This window comes from Lissotriton helveticus, chromosome 7 (genome assembly GCF_964261635.1).
Source record: "Lissotriton helveticus chromosome 7, aLisHel1.1, whole genome shotgun sequence".
Lineage (NCBI taxonomy): Eukaryota > Metazoa > Chordata > Amphibia > Caudata > Salamandridae > Lissotriton > Lissotriton helveticus.
This window is the reverse complement of record NC_136068.1, coordinates 1577140019-1577159252: the sequence shown is the minus strand read 5'-3', so window position 1 is coordinate 1577159252 and position 19234 is coordinate 1577140019. Positions and strand designations below refer to the sequence as shown.

At 46.3% G+C, this 19234-nt stretch overlaps 1 protein-coding gene across 10 annotated transcripts in view; it reads right to left on the bottom strand.

The window, feature by feature from the left end:
* Nucleotides 1–19234, bottom strand: part of GFY (golgi associated olfactory signaling regulator) — a 242513-nt gene that overhangs the window by 119612 nt on the left and 103667 nt on the right. For 2 of the 10 annotated variants that reach the window (XM_078650975.1, XM_078650976.1), the window contains exon 2: nt 10769–10888. The exons of the other annotated variants lie outside the window; for them this stretch is intronic. The gene's annotated coding sequence lies outside the window, so the exon portion shown is untranslated. The remainder of the gene's footprint in view (nt 1–10768; nt 10889–19234) is intronic. 10 annotated transcript variants of the gene reach the window in all.

Genomic DNA, 19234 nt, shown 5'->3' with positions numbered 1-19234 from the left:
GTTACAATGCTTTGTTTCATCCTACTAATAATTGCAGTGCACGATTTTTAGTCAAGAGTACGCCTGTTTCAATACACCATATACAAAAAAACAGATTCATATCTCTCTTGGGCATTCAGAGGTAAAAACTAAAGGGTAGGGGGAATAAGAGTGGTCATATTCGACGTTGCAGATACTGTAGGTACCTGGTAAGTTTTGGGATTCAGATGGGGCACTGTGAGCTAACTGGGACTTGGGACAACATATTCTGGTGATCTGTGGACTGAGTCTCCATAATCTGACCTTTATCTTATCCAGATACACAGTCTTACTTAATTTGTGGAACCATAATGACATCACCAGTCTGAGTGCACTCTGTTGAGCTCCAACATCTCCCCCAAGTATGACATGTTGAGCATGAGAAGTTGGTGGTATAACTCTTTGCTGCAGAGTCACCTGAAATACCCTAGTGCTAGGCGCGCCCAACCAAACATTTTACACAAAAGCAATACATTTTCAGATGCGTGTGCTGAGTGTAAGCTGTAAAAACAGAGGCGCCAGATATATTTATTTTACATTTTTGTATAGCATAACGCCACCTAGAAGAGTGTGGATTAACATGCAGAGATCTGCATTTCTTTGCCTAAAAGTAGAGTTCTGGAAAGGGCACAAGAATGTGTGTGGACTGAACAAGTTAGGCAGTATGCAAGTGACATCATGATGCGTGCCAACACAGCACATGATGTCAAGACACGTGACATCCCATGTGGCATCACAGGAAGTGACCTCACTGAAAGACTATGCATTAGGATGAGTAGCGCTATAAAATAAATAAAATAGTGCTATTTACATTGTTATTTATGTAAATACTGGGACAGATAAACCCATCTGACATTTTTACAGTGCGTGCACTTATATACAGGGACTGAAAACAGAAAAAGCATGCATCTCTTAAGTATCTGTGAAGGGATATTAAGCTGTGTGCTTTTGCTTCCTCTCCTGTACATTTGCATTTAAGTGAGAGGTTCAAGGCTGCCTCCAGTCGGATACTCAATCAAAAGGAGGTCTCATGGCCCCTTAGCTTCTTTTATCTTTGGCACAGCTGGAGGTAAAACAATGCAATCGGTCTCGCCTTTGGGATCTTATATGTATTTAGCTATGCAGCACATTAGCCTGGGTGCTGAAACATCTACTGTTCTTAAACATGGAGGATAAGTACGCACCAAACTGCGTGACATGCCAGGTATGGGATCACACGGAGAGAAATATTGCCTTTCAGCAGGAAAAAGTATAGTCTAGAGTGCTGTTTTTAATATAAAATCAGGGCCTTTGGTAGTTATACAACTGAAAATATATTATTGTCTACGGGTGCTCATGGAAAACAATTTCTATTGACTGGAATATAGAGACTGCTAAAGTGATTCTGGTACTTTACTGACCTCTGCTGGTCGTTTTCTATCAATAAAGTTAAATAGAGGCAGTTGTCAGAAATTTTTTAAAAAAGAAAGTCCTTCAGCAGAAACAATTCTGGTATTTTACTGACCTCTACTGGTCGTTTTCTATCAAGATAGTTAGAGGCAGTTGAACAGAAAAAAAAGTCCCTAAGCGGAAGCAGACAAGTCCTAGGGCTGATCTCCAGAGCCCACAAAGTACATACACATATAAGTATATACTAAAGTATATACAAGAGGTCTCGAATGCTCGACCTAAAAAAAGCCCCCTCACTGCCTGCACATTGCTGCTGAGAATGAAAAGCAGACAACGTGCAGGAGCTGCTGAACGTGTCACAGTGTCTGAAAATTACACTGGGCCAATCAATCAATCAAAACGTTTATAGAGTCCACTACTCTCCTGTGAGGGTCTCCAGGCGCTGTGGGGGGTGGGGAGGTGCTACTACTGTTCGAACAGCCAGGTCTTGAGAACTCTCATGAAGGTCAACTGGTCCTGGGTCTGTCGCAGGTGGGTGAGGAGGGTGTTCCATGTCTTGGCGGCGAGGTGGGAGAACGATCTGCCACCTGAGGTCGTTCAGTGGATGCGTGGAACGGCGGAGAGGGCGAGGTCAGCGGAGTGAAGCTGGCGGTTCAGGGTGTAGTAGGTGAGTCGCTTGCTGAGGTATGTTGGTCCGGCGTTGTGGAGTGCTTTGTGAGCGTGGGTGAGGAGCTTGAAGGTGATCCTCTTGTTGACGGGCAGCCAGTGCAGGTCTCTCAGGTGGGCAGTGATGTGGCTGTGGTGGGGGATGTTGAGGATGAGGCGTGCAGAGGCGTTCTGTATTTGTTGAAGTCTTTTCTGTGGTTTGGCCGTGGTTCCTGCATAGAGGGCATTGCCGTAGTCCAGCCTGCTGCTGACGAATGTCTGGGTGACCGTCCTTCTGGTGCCGGTGGGGATCCATCTGTAGATCTTGCAAAGCATGAAGCAGGAGGAGAAGACAGCATTGACTTGCTGAGTTATTGAAAGTGATGAGTCCAAGTTCAACATATTTGTGTGGGGCTCGACTTCTTGGCAAGGTGGACGGCGTCCACCCCGTGAAAATAGTGGGAGGACCCCGTTTACCGCGTGTACCCCCGACTTGTGCCCTGGTTTTGTAACTCTTTACAAGAAAGTGAAAAAATTAACCTTTGTTGCATTCGGCATCTCCAAAGGGGTTGAAACACCCAGTAATATAGGGCGAAGAGAGGAATAAGGGAAAGGTAAAAAATTGAGAGGAGGGAGTGGTAAGAGGATACGGTAGGAACGGCGCAGAGACCTGACAGATTAGGAAAGCAAGTAGGTGGACGGTTAAAAAGGATTAGGTGCCAATCAAAGCAAATGGAAAGGGCAAAAAGCGGCCTGAAAGGAAGAGGGTGGGGCAGGTTTAGAAGAGTCAAGTAGAGGACAGAAGATTGCCCCTGCTTGGATACGTATGAATTAAAAGTACATGTATTGCATTTCCCTCGTCTATTGAACAGTGGTGGATAAAAGTCTTATTTTTTTATAGGACATAGCCTTGACTGGGCATGCTACAAAATTATATATGCTTCCTGTGGTATATATATTCGATTTTCTCAGTCTGCATTACTTTACCATGAGTAAACCATTAACTGTTCGTCCTGGATAGCCCCGAAATTATTTTATTTATTTCAGTAAACTCGCGGGGGGTTATTTGCAAGCCTGTTACGCCGCCGGTGCGAAAAGTGACGCACTGGTGGCGAAATGGGCTTGTAAATAAGCCCCACAGGAGGGCTTTAAGTGGGCCGGGTCTCAAGGGGTCACAGCACCGGCAGTTTTTTAAAGGGGGCCTCGAAAACAGCTCTCTATCAGGCTCTGTTTTGAGCCCTAACACAGGCAGTCCATTTTTTTCCAGACTGTAGTGACAGCAGTTTGCTGTCACTGAAGTGCAGAAATAAGTGCCGGGGCGCAAAACAGCCCGATAGAGACCCGTTTTGAGACAGCAGGCACCCCTCCGACCCCACCCAATGGAACTCCGCTCTCATGGTTTTTGGGTCCTGACCTCGGTGCATCTTGCCATCTTGAGATGGTTTCCATCGATGCCCACGACCCGGGTCCGCAATTTTGTGGATTCTTGTCCTTTCCTTTGGTCCATTGGATTTCATCCTGCCGACCTTCAGTCATTTCTCTTTTGCTGGACTGCCTTATCTCTTTCTCCCCCTCAGGTCCCCCTCTCTCCTCTCACCAATCTCAGCCTCTGACTCTTCTCCCCCACCTACCGCTCTCTACCCCTTTTGATTTTTTTAATTTCCCGTTAACTCTGTACATATGTGATATATACTTGTCCAGCCTATTCGCTAGTAAAATGTAATCCTGAGCAAATCTACTATTTGTATATATATGTATATAGAGATAACTCTAACCACTAGAATATGTAGTAGACCATTGTACTCACTACCATTCCTATGTGATTCTTAGAGTTTATCCATTTGTATCTCTTCCTTGAGTGACTTTACAACTTGTACCTTTGCAATTTTCTCTGTTTGTATCTCTTCCTTGTGTGACTTTACAACTTGTACATTTGCAATTTTTTCTGTTTGTATCTTTTATGTAACTCATGTAATCCTAAATCCTTATGTATCGCAATTGGTTCTTTTGTAAAGCACTCTGACACCTTCGGGTAATGTTCGCGATATATAAAATCGCATTAAATAAATAAAAATAAAAAATGCCTGGTGAGCGTTGTGGGGGAAGAGAAATCCTTTAAAGAGTCATTTTCTTTCTGGATTGCCCTTCTCATTCTGAAACGCAAGAGCAGCAACATTGTGGTAGTTTCACCAGGGCTTTAATTGGAAGCTTTTTCAATATTAAATGTTACAAGCCAGAGTTGCAGTGTAGTGGACTGGTGTCTTAAGGGGCTTATAGGAATGTTGTGCATGTCATCCCGTTTAGAATGGATTTGATAGAATGCAATGATGTACTTGGAGCGTGTGTTCCTGTGGATTCGATCAGCTGTTGGTGTTCGTGATCCAAGGGAACACACTGCTCCGCACCGTGGCTTAAGAAACCTGTAAATCAAATAAAGAAGATTTCTCTTAATCTACCTACTTCTACGTGGAGTTTCTTCCTTTAACATTTGGCGACGCTGGGAGTGTCTTTCGCCACTTGCAAGTTTCTTGCTGGAACCCGCAACTCGTCATCTCGTCATTTTGAAGGCGGAAATATTTGGTGCTATCTTTGGACTGGAACCGGACTTTGCTAGTTCACGAAAAAGGCCGGTAGGTCTCATTTTCGTCTTTTTTTTAAAGTCCAAGATCTAGAAGTTGTTGGCGGCTCGAGCGGAGGCTCGCGCTGAGGCTAACGGCTGGGAGCAGTATTTGCGTGGTACGTCACAGTAGCGTTTTTTACGCAAAGGATCCTGGGAAGGGTCCGGGAAAGCGTGCTGACGCCGATTGCGTGACGGAGCGGCCATTTTAAGTGTTGAATGTGGCTGCAGTTTCCTTGACAACGTGCTGCGTGTCAAACTCAGATTCCTTCACGTCTGGATGTCCGATTTCTTCACATCTGGATGCCGGTGTATCGTGGTGATACACACACCTGTTTTGGGCTAATTGGAAGTTCAACACGGTGATTCTGGCACTATTTGTTCGCTTTTGAGTTATTTTTGATCTGTTTTCATTTTACTCTTTTGTGTCTTGAATTCTTTGTGGAGCTATTGAAAGCAGCGGAGTTATTGAAGACAGTGTTCAGTCTCAGGGTTCAGTTTCGAAATAACATTATTTTATATTTATCTGAGATTTTTGGGCAATTGGGAGATGGCTTCGAACCAACAACAAATTAGTCAATTTACCCAACCTCCTCCATTTTTGGCAAAGCCGGGTAAGCCCAACCTTATATGGTCTGAGTGGTTCGGGCTTTTTGAAAACCATATAGTGGCCATAGATGCTACTGACTATTCTTCTGAAAGGAAAAATGCTCTACTTTTTAGCGGTTTGGCTGCACAGCGTATTTTTCAGAGTTTACCTCCTATTCCACTCCCACCTGGTCAGTCTGGATCTGGGGATAGACGTTGGAATGTCTATTTGGAGGCTATAGAGAGGCTTAAAAAACAGTTTTCAGAAACACCTAACATTATGTTGGAGCGACATAAGTTTTATAAACGAAATCAAAAAGAAGAGGAAAAAGTGGAGGAATATGTTTCTGCTTTGAGGGTGTTGGCTATAACTTGTGAATTTGGTCCAACTGTTGATGATATGATTAGGGACCAATTTGTTTTTAATTGTTCTTCACATAAATTCAAGAAAGGATTTTAAGTTGTAAAAATCCTCCTCTGTCGGAAGTAGTTGACTTGGCTCTGGGCATTGAAAGGTCAACTATTTCTACTAAAGCTTTACAAGCTAGTGCTGCGAAAGTTAATATAGTTTATCAGCAAGAGGATTCCGCTGATGAGGGGGTTATGACTATTGGTGGAAAGGTCAGTGGAAATAAACCAGCTACTCCATCAGTGTCAGTTCAAAGAAAGCCTCAAATTTTTTGCTTCAGATGTGGGTCAAAATTTCACATTGGTAACTTTCCTAATTGTCCCGCTTTGAATAAGCGGTGTTCGAATTGCAAAAGGTTTGGCCACTTTCAAAAGTTTTGTAAGGTGCAAAAAAGAGTGGTTCAGATTAGCAATGTGAGCAGCGGTTTGGAGTCCTGTTCGGAAGATTTCGACAATTTGCTGCTTACTCTGGATCATAAGGAAGATCTTTTGGAGATTAAGGGTGCCTTTTGCGAGGCGTTGATTGATGGTGTTCAGACAACAGTGATGGGAGATTCGGGTTCTCCGATAACTATTTTATGTGATTCTTATTTTTTTGACAATTGGAGCAAGGATGTTCATTTAGCTCCCCCTGATATTAATCCAAAGGCGTTTGGAGAAAAGGACATTGATATGTTGGGGTTCTTTTTGTCAAAGGTTGAAATTCTTGGTCGATGTATTATGACAAAAGTTTATGTTGCAATTAAGGGGAAAAATATTGTGGGGTGAAAGGATCTCGCAAAAATGGGTCTGTATTTGGTTCCAGGGGATGAAAATCCCATTAAGGTGAGGAGTATGGAGGTCATGAGTGTGGAATGTTCGGGAATTGACTGTAAGCACTTGCTTGAAGATTTTAAGGAAGTATTTAAAGATCAAGTGGGGTGCATAAAGAATTTTAGTCATCAAATCAGATTGGTTCCTGATGCTCAACCGGTCATGCATAAGGTACGACCTGTACCGTTGAGTGCTAGGGAGGAGTTGAGGAATATGTTACATGACCTATGTGTTCAGAAAATTATTCAACCAACAGAGTCTGGGTCGCCCCGATTGTCGTGGCGAGGAAAAAATCAGGAGAGATTAGGCTCTGTGCAGATTTGAGGGGATTGAACAGAAATATTGTGGTGGATTGCCATCCCCTTCCTAAGATCCACAAACTCTTGGCTAATTTGGGGGGGCTAGGTGGTTCTCCCTTATTGACTTAAAGTCCGCCTACCACCAGATTCCTTTGCGTGAGGAGTCTCAGGAACTTACTACGTTTGTTACACCTTTTGGTGCGTGTAAGTTCCTGAGACTCCCTTTCGGGCTGGCCTCGGCAGCAAGTATTTTTCAGAGGTTGATGGACTCTATGTTCAAGGGAATGGTGGGGGTCCAAGCTTACTTGGACGATATCCTGGTTTTTACAAAGAACCGTGATGAGCATTTAACTCTCTTAAAAAAAGTTCTGAGGACTTTGGAAGGTAATGGAATGACGATCAGGTCTGACAAATGTAGGTTCGGTGTGAATGAACTTGATTACTTGGGGCATACGATCTCCGATAAAGGTATTAGTCCAAAGTTTTCTGTTATTAGAGCTCTAAAAGATGCTAAACCACCTACTGATAAAGATACTTTACGCTCTTTCCTTGGGCTAGCTGAATACTATGCTAGGTTTGGGTGCAATTACGCTCAGATGGTTGAACCTCTTCGCTGTCTGCTTAAGAAGGGTCAAAAGTTTATCTGGGCGGAGGACTTGAACAGTGTTTTTGAGAAAGTAAAAGATCTAGTCATCTCTGCTAAGGCGCTGCATGCTTTCCGTGATGATTGTCCGTTGATTATCACTGTGGATGCTAGTTTGAATGGACTAGGTGCAGTTCTTAGTCAAAATGTAAGGGGACACGAACAAACTGTGGCTTTCGCCTCAAGAGCACTTAAGCCTTTTGAAAGAAATTACAGCACGATCGAACGGGAGACGCTAGCCTGTGTGAGGGCGGTTCAGAAATTTAAAATGTATATCTGGGGAAGGAGATTTCAGATTTTGACTGATCATAAGCCTCTTGCTTTTATTTTTAACAAAGTTTCAAATACTAATTCTATGTCTGCTAGGTTAACAAGGTTAGTTTCCAAGCTGCAGGAGTTAAATTTTGATATAAAGCATATTCAGGGAAATAAGAATTTTCGTGCAGATTTTCTGTCCAGAATGCTGATGGATAAGGATGATGAAGAGAATTTTGAGGAGGATGATGTTGAATGTGTGGCGATGTTGGACGCAGTGGAAGGTTGTGGTTCCCTTATTTCTGAAGAGGACTGGAGAAAAGCTTCTCTGGAAGATTTAGTTCTATCTAGAGTTTTGAACTGCTGTAAAAATGGTTGGCCAGAGGTGAGAAATCTTTCTGGGGATTTAAAGAATTTTGTTTTGGTTGCGGATGAGCTTTCCGTAAAGGACGATCTTGTTCTTAGAGGAGATAAATTTGTGCCCCCTTCTAAATTGAGGGAAGCAATTGTTAAGATGGGTCATGTAGGCCACCTAGGGGTAACCAAAACTTGTATGAAAATTAGACTGCATTATTGGTGGCCGGGTTGTAAGCACAAGTTAGAGGACTTATTGATGGTTGTGAAGAGTACTTGCTTTCTGATCAGCACTGGAAGATTCCGAAGTTGTCACTTCATCCCACTGAATTTCCTGAGCAAGCTTGGGTTAAGGTGGGGCTGGATTTTTCTGGGCCCTATTTAATTCTCCCTGAGGAGTGTAGGTACCTGATTCTGGCTGTGGACTATCACTCCAAATGGATGTATTATAAGTTTGTTGACGCGCCTAATACTGAGAATATAATTTTGTTTTTAAAGAAATTGTTTTTGGTAGAAGGGGCTCCTAGGTGTTTAGTCACTGATAACGGGACGCATTTCGTGCCCGAGCGAATGTGTTCGTTTTTAGGTTCCTTGGATATTAAACATCTGAAGGTTGCAAAGTACTCCCCCGCATCTAATGGTTTGGTGTAACGTGGTAATAAGATTCTTAAAGAAGGGATTCAGACAGCTGTAGCTTCTGGTTTGGATGTCAGTTCGTTTTTGGAAGAGAAAGTTTGGAGTTACAATGTGTCTCCGCATTGCACCACTGGTGTGACACCCTTTGAGTTACTTAGGGGAAGAAAAGTTAATTCCTTACTTCTTCCTTCCTGGTTGGTGAGTAAGAATGATGTTAAACAGCAGGCTACATGTTTGTTGGAGAGGGTGGAGCGTAGTCAGGCTCTGATGAAAAAACGTTTTGATGGTAAAAGGTCAGTGGATGATGTTGATATTTCTGTTGGTTATTGGGTGTTGTGCAAAAAACCCTTTAACGTTAAGAAAGGTGAGTCTCATTTCTATGATCCTTTGCAGGCTTGTAAGGTTAGTAAAGGGGCTGTTTTCCTTAACGGTAGAGGTTGGTGGAATAAGAGACAAGTGGTTACGTTACGAAAAGATCAGGCTGAGTTAATTTTGAAAAAGAAGAAGAGTAGTTGTTCTAATGAATTAGAATGGACTTTTTGGTTGCAGGATCAAAGTGGAGGTAATGCAGTTGTAGTTCCAGCTTCCAATGTTAATGATGATGCATTTGTTGGTCCAGCTTCCAATGCCGCTGTTCCGGTGGAAAGGAATGATGTGGGGTCCAGGTCTGTTAGAAGTGGGCGCACCATTAGATTACCTGTTAGGTTTGGGGATTTTGTTACTTTTTGAACTTTATTGTTGCTTTCAGCTTATGTATTGTTTTTTTTTGCTTTTGTTTTATATAAAGGAGGAGGTGTTGTAGTGGACTGGTGTCTTAAGGGGCTTATGGGAATGTTGTGCATGTCAACCCGTTTAGAATGGATTTGGTAGAATGCAATGATGTACTTGGAGCGTGTGTTCCCGTGGATTCGATCAGCTGTTGGTGTTCGTGATCCGAGGGAACACACTGCTCCGCACCGTGGCTTAAGAAACCTGTAAATCAAATAAAGAAGATTTCTCTCAATCTACCTACTTCTACGTAGAGTTTCTTCCGTTAACATGCAGCTTATTTACCTTATGCAACTAATAACCATTGACAAAGCCAATAGTCTTTACTTGTTGTAGATATGATGTCACTTGTTGTATCACATATGATATGCAATGACAGAAACAGCAAAATACAAGTGGGGCGCCACACTATGCTAAACAGATTTTTAGCGTAAGTGTTTTAAAGCCACGCCCCTAATTACACTGGCCACACCCTTTGAGAGACCCCCCCAGTTTTTTCATCCCACTTAAAGACCTGCCCCACAGTACTTATTTCCTGCATCGCCAGACTTAAATGGCAATATTCACTAGAAGGGGCTGCCCTGCTCCAGTGAGTGCCGAAAGAACTGGCCTGATTAATCCCCTGCCAGTTCGGGGTTCAGTCATCCTTCGAGGACCCCTCAGCGCCCGCTTACAGACGCCGCACCCCTCCCGGTTAGGCAAGGCAGCTCCTACCGACACACCGCTTGAAATCCACCTCAGAAGCCAGGGCCTGTTATTCAACTCCGGTGACGGAAGGAAGGGCGAGAGAGAATGAAACCCGTGTACCGCGCTTCCCTCGAGGGTGGAGTGTAATGATGCGTCCCTCACTCCCAGGAGCCCCGTGCCTTTCAACTCGGGGGCCCCGAGCCTGTCGCTAGCGTTACAAAGGGCCCAGGGGACGGGCGAGAGCATCACTTACCCGGTTAGGTTTGCAAACAGTCACACGCTCCCAAGTCACAAACACTTAGAAACGATGCGGCTGCATTTTCAAGACACGATGGCCTTTGCCGTTCACCTTCATGAGCAGTACCTTTGAAACCCCACTCACTTCCGGGCTCCTCACAGCCACACGTGTTACAGATGTCAGATGAGCAGGCAAGGACCACCTATTCAGTATCAATTTGAAAAATTGGCTTTATTCAGGAGTGAGCTGAGCTAACAATTACAACCTTGGCTTAGCAGCACAAACTAAATGCACTATCAAAGTGTTATCAGTTAACATCCCATCCCTTGAACATTTCCAGCCTAAAGCTCTCAACACTCTTTCCAAAGTCTTTAGAGTGTCCCAACACACTTTAATGGCTTCCAACTCACCTCTCTCCTTTATACAATCTCCTTGTCACCTTTCCAACTTTCTCATACCGCTACTCAAACTCATCCTGCACTTTCCTGTCACTACAATCTCTTCCGTTAAGTATTTGACAGTTTCTCCATCTGCAACAACAAAAATGAAACAAACACTACAAACTTTCTCATGTTCATCCTGCTCCTATAAGTCCCTGCCTGTGCACCAGGGTTGAAAGTGGGGGTCATCATTGTAAGAGGAAAAGGATATCCCACAGCCTCATAGGCGCGATCACATCACAGCAGCAGCCTTTCATCCACCACACCACTCTTGCGTCACCCAATTGGACCTCCATGCCCTATCAACTCAGGTGGAAAGGGCGGTTCACTCCCATCCACCTGCGAACCTTAACAGATGGGATATAACCACATGTGCGCTTTGTGCATCTGGAAAATGTTGTTTATTCAAGAGCAAGATCAGCGCACAATTGCAAGCTTAGGATTTGCCGCACAAACTAAAATGCCCTCTCAATTTACAATACTCATCGGTACCCCTAAGGCTCCCACCCTTCCTTTCTACAATTTTGAGAGCTTGTCCCAAATAATGGTATTGGCTTATGACTAATATCTCCCTATGCCACTCCCCGGTCACTTTCCCATTCTTGCCTGTCCTGCCTGCACAAAGTCCAGAACACATTTCCTACTTTCTCCCCCCAAGGTCAATTTTCTGCCCCCCTACTTCAATCACCCCTTCAAAGCATAATCTGCTCCCTAAACAAGGACAAAAGTACCACATCATACCTAAACAAGACCAGGGAAACAAAGACAATGTCCACATGTTACACTGCCCGAGACCCCTTTGCTTTTCAATACCTATTCACCTCAGTATTCACTGTCTTTCTAGCCCTGGTAATTGCTGCCGACTTCAAAGACCTTCTCCAAACTACTCTGCAACTTGTGTACAGATCACCTTCAACTCGCTCCTTTGACACTTAACTGATGCCAAATCCCTCTTCCATCATTTCAGTCAATTCCAGCTGTATACATTGCACCAAGTCGTTCTCACCTAAGTATACCACAATCAACTTCAGCAATTTATCCTGCAATCCAACTGTGTGGGCAATAGTACCCCCCATCTCATGCCTGCCATTCCATACTGAATGGGTACCTTTGTACAATTCATCCCCAAATGCTGTTAAAAAGAATTTGCCTCCCCGCATGTTCGCATTATAAAAACGATGTATTGGGATGTAACTTGAGTTATTACCAGTGGCTGACATTAATTCAAGCATTCCATCCATCACTTCTTTGTATTCTTCATTCTGCCCGAGATGCGTCAAAAAATATCTCAAATGTCCAAGTCACTGTTAGAGTGTGTTGGACTTGGCCCTTTTAGCAGGGTCATCCCTGAACTTTTTGCCATCCTCCTGTATTTTGTCTGACCTGTTTTCGTTGCTTTTATGACTCTGGGCCCTTTACCACTGCTAGGTTGTGTATTCCTTGTCTGGAGTTTGAGTGACAGTACTGGGGGATTCCAGGAAACAGGGTGAGTCCGCCCAGTGGTGAATAGAGAGATCTGCATCTAGATGGGAGGGAGGAATTGCACCTGGGACCTGAATAGGACTGTGCCTGCCCCCCACAGTGCTGGCTCCATCCCCTGTGGTGTGTCTGGTGTCTCTGCCCTGCACTGTAAAAGAAGAGAAGGAATCATGTCAACAAAGTGCTCCAGAACTGGTTTGGACTAGGCAAAGGCCCATCTGCCCTCAGAGGACAAAGGATTTTGAGGTATAAATATTGGGACCGTGATCCCAAGAAATTAAATCACTTTTGGACTACAAGAAGAAACCTCTGCTGAGGAGAGGAACCTGAAGAAACTGCGGAGAGACTATTCTTAAGCTGAAGTGCTGCTTAAGGGATTGGCCTGCAGTGGTTGCCTGACTGCCAAAGAGAGGATAAAGAACTTTGTGTGCTTTACTTTCAACTTGTGAAGGATCTCCAAGGGCTTAGAACAGAGCTTGCCTCCTGCTGAAGTCTCAGAGACAAAAGACTTCAACCCCCAGCTCCTCAGAGTTCTTTTAAAGTACCTGCTGCTGTTTTTGGGCCTTCTGAGGGACTGCGTGTCGCAAGGAGGAAGCGCGACTCAATGAGGAAGAAGCGTGTCACTGTCGCTGCTGCTGCCGTCGCATCATGAATGTCGGCGCTGTAGCTGTCGTATTGCACTGCATCGAGAGAAGCGCCTCGCAGCCAAGAGGAAGCGTGTCACCATCACTGCTGCTGCCGTCGCAACTCTGAAGGAGGGTGTCGCCGCTGTAGCTGTCGTATTGCACCGCATCGAGAAAAGTATCTCGCAACGAGGAAGAAGCGTGTCGCCGTCGGTACTGCTGCCGTCGCAACGTGGATGTCGCCGCTGTGGCTGACGTATTGCACCGCTTCAAGAAAAGCACCTCGCATCCATGGAGAAGCGCGCCCCCGTCGGAGCTGCTGCCGTCACAACCTGGATGTCGCCGCTATAGTTGTCGCATAATTCGGAAGCTTCTCGCAACATCGGAGAAGAGTGTCGCAGCCGAGGCTGTTGTCGTCGCATCGCTGAACAAGGATGTCGCCGCTGCAGTTGACGCATCGAACCGAGACTTCTCGCATCATCAGAGAAGCGTGCCGCATCTTGGAAGATCTTCATGTCTTTATTTCTTTGCACCTGAACTTTGCCGCATTTCCATCGCTGCAACATTACTTGTTGTGGAAGCGCAACGCATCGTAAGAATACTTATTTTTAATATACAACTGTGTGGTGTCCATCTGTAGTGTTGTCACTGGGTTACTGTATGTGGTCACAAATGTTTTACACACTGCCTCTGAGATAAGCCTGTCTACTTGTGCCTAGCTACCAAGGGGGTGAGCAGGGGTCATTTTAGGAGTGTACCCCCTTACCCTGACTAGAGGCAAGGGTCCCTATTTGTCACAAGTACCTACCTGTGCCAACTAGAGACCCCCAAATCTAACATAGCGTAATGCTAATTTCTCCCTTGTCACAGGCTCTTCGTTTCACAGCGCCAGGATACCCGCTGGGTCGCAGTGCACTTTATAAGCATTGGTTACATTACATTACATTAGTTACATTACTGCAAGCACATTGTCTATACATTGTACTGTTCCAGAAATGTCGACACACCCTCCCTCATGCTGCCTGTAATCCATATCCTGCGATGGAGCTTCACAATAACACTCATAGCGCCAGGGCCGGACTGGCCCTAGCGGGCACTGGCCGTTTCTCCGGTGGGGGGCGGTTTTGGCCCTCTGGGGGGCTGTTTTTGTTACTGGGGGCCTGCAATGTCGGCCCCCTGTAACAAAATCGGCAACACCGGCTCGAGCAAACAGCTCGGCTGCACCGCCCCTCCACCACCAGTTTGCCAGGGCCGGAATCGGTGCCATCTGTCAGCAAGATGCAAGCAAAGCTCAGTTGACCCAGAACCTGCTCTATGGATCTCATTTCACATTTTTTCTACTTGCCACGTCCAGTAGTAATCCCATCCAATTTTCTCCGTTTGTGGTCCTGCCACAGTGACACAATGGCCACCGAATCGAGCTAATTTCTCAGAAACATCAGGCAAGTTGCTGAGCAATCTTTACTAGGACCAAGTGCCTTGCTAGTTAATTATCCACTGCCTCAATCGTCTTCATCAATCTCCTACTCTACTCATCTGTGCCTGCTCTGCCTACCACTAAAAAGTCATTGCAGTAGCGCCACACCAGCTCTGACCCAGCTACCACCTTCACCACCCATTCAAGTAAGGTGCTGAACTATTTGAAAATTGCATTTGCCATGGAGCAACCCATTGACATTGTCCACATCGGTCAATCTCTGAAGCTGAATGCCCAACAATGAAAAGTCATTAGGATATATAGGCAATGATCCACATGCTGACCTGGGATTGTATTACAGACAAGCTCTGGGGGCCCAATCTGTGTGTGTGCCCGCTTTGTGTGCCCCCAGGACACTTTAGTATTACAGAAGGTACTACAGATGCTTGTGGGGCACCTTCTGTAATACTTTGCATGATGAGGGAATACCCTCTCGAGATAGAGCTGGTGGTACATGTGCGCCAGCGCTATCTTGAGAGGGCATTCTTTCATAATGCAAATGAGGGAATCTCTTTGCCTTTGCGCCAGCGCCGCATCATGGATGTGGGCACGAAGGCAAAGAAGCCATCAGGAGGCACGCTGACAGTGCGCCACGTAAAGCTAGCACACTGTCAGTGCAGCCCCTGAGGGCAGCCCCCTAAAGGGGACAATGAGGTTCCCATGCCCCCCCAGATCTCTCCCTGCAAGCAGGTGCAGTCACTCACTGAACCCGCCTATAAGGGGATGTCTGTCAACTCTCTAAAGTGCAGGCGGGCGCCGTCTGCACAGTGAAGCACAGAGCGGCTGATTAAAGCAGCCGCTCTATATTTCACTGAAAGTGCTGCTTCTAGGGTGACCTCGAGTTCATGGCTGCCCTGAGAGCGGCGCATTCACTGTAATGTTGTACACAGTCATATCTGCTCCAGCCGCACCTGTTTAAAGATGCACTGTGGCACAAACATGAGACTACAGCTCCTAAAACACAGTAAGAATGGTAAGGGTATCAGTAACATAACCCCAGGAAAAATTAGGAGCACGCCCCCACCAGTCACTGTTTGCTTGGATTCCCCTCACATGCGTGGGGTGTTACAGCCTGGAAAAGTAGATAGTGGGTGTAGGCAGGTGGATACCTGACTAGGGTTACCCCAGATTTTTTGCCTTGTGTTTAGCTGGTTTTCGACTTAGTTGGCCTGGGATCCTGCTAATTAGGGCCCCAGGCTATCTGCTCTCTCTGTAAAATGGACTCCATGTACCTTGGGTACATACCGAATTGGATATTGGGTCACTCTTGTGAGTCCCTGTACAGTGTACCATAGGTACCCAGGGCATAGGTGCACCCAAGGCCTACCAGGGGCTGCAGCATGTCTTTTGCCACCGCTGGCTGGCCATCCAAACTGACACAACTGGCTGATCACTCAGCTGGGGCAAGGTTGTGTAATCACCCCTTGCTTGGATATAGTATACCTATGTCTAACCTTATATCTGGACACATACGCACCTATAAGTCACTCCTATGGCAGGCTTTAACAATCCTGGAGGCAGAGTGCTTGGTTTTATGTGAGATGGTGCTCTAGCATGAGCTGAGCCTGTCTGCAGCTTTCGGAACCATGTCCTTATAGCTGTTCTAGGATATTGCCATACCATATACTCTTAAGTGCATTATGAACCTCGCGGTTAAATGCTAACTTTGGTTTGGCTTTATCAAAACATGTCGTGTGAGGTGTCATATGCTTTGGAATACTACCCCCTCGCCAATTCTGGCGACGGGGGTAGCATTCCACCCTTCTAGAGGGAGAAGACATGTTACTTCCACTAATCCCGGTTAAAGTTAACCAGAGCCTCAGCATCACAAAATGGATGCTGCTGCCACAGACACAAGTCTGACCTCCTGCTGCTGGGAGTCCTTCCAGCGAGGGAGGCTTGGACAATAAGTTTCCTGTCTTGGGAGGTGCTAGCACCACCCCAGACAGGCTATAGTGTATTGGGGCAGGGAGGGCTGAATGAAATGAGACACTGCCTGGGGCACACAAGGTGTCCCATGAATAGTCCAGTTCAAACCGGTGCTGGGGCACTCCAGCCCCAGCCCTGGCGCGAAACTGGACAAAAGGAAAGTGGTGTAACCACCCCCTTCCTGGGTCCCACCCATGTAAATGTAAATGTGTTTGTATTTATATAGCGCACTTCTACCCAGAGGTCTCGTAGTGCTGTATTCATACCGCTGTGGAACCCATCCTGGCTTTCCTGTGAAATGTCCACTTCTGCACCCCCAAGGTGAAGCCAGGCATCCAAGCGCTGCTGGGGCCGTTGTGGAGATTAAGCAAGCTATTGCCCTGAGTCACAGAGTGGGACCCATGATTAGACTAGGCACCGAGGCGAGAATTATCAGGTCTGGGGAAATTGAGTCCAAGAGCCGCCGAGGCGGGAATTGAACCCTGGTCCCGGGCCCGACCTCTGCATCAGGGTCTGCCGCTCTAACCATTGAGCCACGCTTCTCCATAGGAGGGACCTAGCAGGTAATCCAGCCCCTAAATTTGGTATATAGGTAGGAGATGAGTCCCAAGACTTTAGATTTATCCTGACTGAAACTCTGATACGAAACTCTGGACCTTCGACATCCTACTCGACGTAGAAGACTGAAAAATCTCCTTTGAGGTCAAGGAGTGACCACCTTGCACAAGCAGGCACCATCAAGCGATCAACGGTTTGCTTTGTCGACGCTCCTGCCGGAACCCGAGCACAGAGCCTGACAAGACCCGGACTTCCAGATATCCAATAGCCCGATCCCCAGTCACAGCAGAGCTGAGACCCGTGGAGGCGACGAGAGACGTGGGACAGGCCATCTTGGAAAGCCAGCAAATTGCTTTCCGTGCAACTTCTGAGGCACCCTTGAAGTTGTGCATTGGGGATTGAGAAACCCCAGCCCCGAGCACCAACTGCACCGAAGATCAGCCCTCCACACTCCACGAGTTCTGCGTGGGGCCCTTCTGCATTTTCCCGGTCGACGCGTCTGTCGGGTCACTTGCCCATTGGCTAGTGGCCTCTGTGACGACGAAACCTTCTATTTACAACGCTGGTCTGGTTGCTCCAGACTGGCCCTTGCTCCCCTGAAAAGGAGCAGCCCATCAGACCTTGCTGGTCTGATTAAGAAGCTATCTTCCTTTTCTGCGTGGGTTTTGTTGACTCCAATCCGGAAGCCGAGATCGCCGACAGCGAGATCTTTCGTGGGACAGTCCGTATCCAGCTCCTGGTAGTCGTCGACACCTCCTGGTCCACGTGGCTGCAGAGACAAGCTTCACGACAGCTCCTGATTGCTTTGCGACATCGCCTGGTTCCTTCCTGGTTCCATCCTGGTCACTGGCTAGTGACCCAGACTCTGTCCCCTCTGCTTTCAGGTACTCTTCATCCTCGATCCGCCCTTGGATCCACCCGGACACTTCTCTCCTGGTCGCCTGCAGCATCTTTCTCCAAGGCTCCATAGGAATCAGCGACGAAACCCGACACACTTTGACACCTATGCACCCGCTTCCTGTGGGTGAGGTAACACGAGTATTTCGGTACTCCTGTGGGTATTGACTATCCTAGTGTCCTAGTTTCAAGTAGCTTTTCCCTAGTCCATCCGGAAGTGTCCTAAAAGAACTAGTTTCCAATTCTTTCGTTCCCATTCTAACTCTATGGTAACTCGCGTGCGTGTAAGGACACTGCACGCGCATCCCGTGGGCCTCCTTCCCTCTATCCATTGGTAGTGCCGTGTAGCCCCATCGATTCTCCAGGCCCTAGGCCTTTCCTTTGTGACGTGGTTCTTATACCACTATTTTAGTATATGGTTCGAAGTGCCCCAAGGGTATTACTGTATTTTGTGCAACTTATTGTATTTTAATTAAGTATCTTGTATTTTGCTGGTGCCTCTGACCTCATAAAGAGTTCAGAGGATTGTGTTAGAAGTAAATACATATATATTTTGATATATAACCTGTGTGGTGTCCTTTCACTTGGTATTAAGGGGGTTGCATATGGTAAAACAGCTGGCTTCACATGCCCTCTTGAGTTTAGCCTAAGACTGCTTTTGTCCATGCTACCACTAGGATAGCTGGTCTATAAGGTTGACTATACAACCATCACCATAAGGGTTGTTTGGACTGGTGCAAGGTGCTCACTAGAATAGTGAACATCATATACCAGGCCAACTTCTCACAGTGGGAATAGCAGGCCACTCACAGTAAGCAAAGCCGGAATGGGCCTCTTTGGCACCTAGCTCCACCATAGCTTCTTAGAATTCATGCTTTTTTTTCTTGCTTTTTTTCAAACTTGTTTTTTTTTAAACATATTTTATTTTGTCAAATTGCATATTTATTGCAGTGCTCTGCACACCAGAGGCTCCTGAAGAATCAAGCCAGATAGGACCAAACACACTAAAGCCAATCGACTTTCATATATAGAATAACAAATGCACACCAACCAATACACAACCCCCCCCCCAACTCCACCACTCCCCCCAGGGTCGCACCACATCCGCATAGTCCTGTCCACAACCTGCATATGGAAAAGGCAATTTCAGCGAGAGAGTACACCCCCCGCCCCGGTCCCCCATCTCAGACCAACACCTCCCCAGTCCCCCCATGTACATAGAATTATCCCAATTCTGGCACCTCCACTTCTGCTGGGGGCTCCAGCCACAGGCCCCGGTAATCCACCCACCTTTTCCATATCTTGTAATGTTTGCGTGGGCATCCCCATGCAACAAAAATATGCTGTTCCAGCCCCATACAAAAGTCCAGGCTGTTCTTCCATGCCGCCACTGAGGGGGCCCGTGGCGCCTTCCATTCCCTAGCAATCAATCAATCAAAGCATTTATATAGCGCACTACTCACCCGGAGGGTC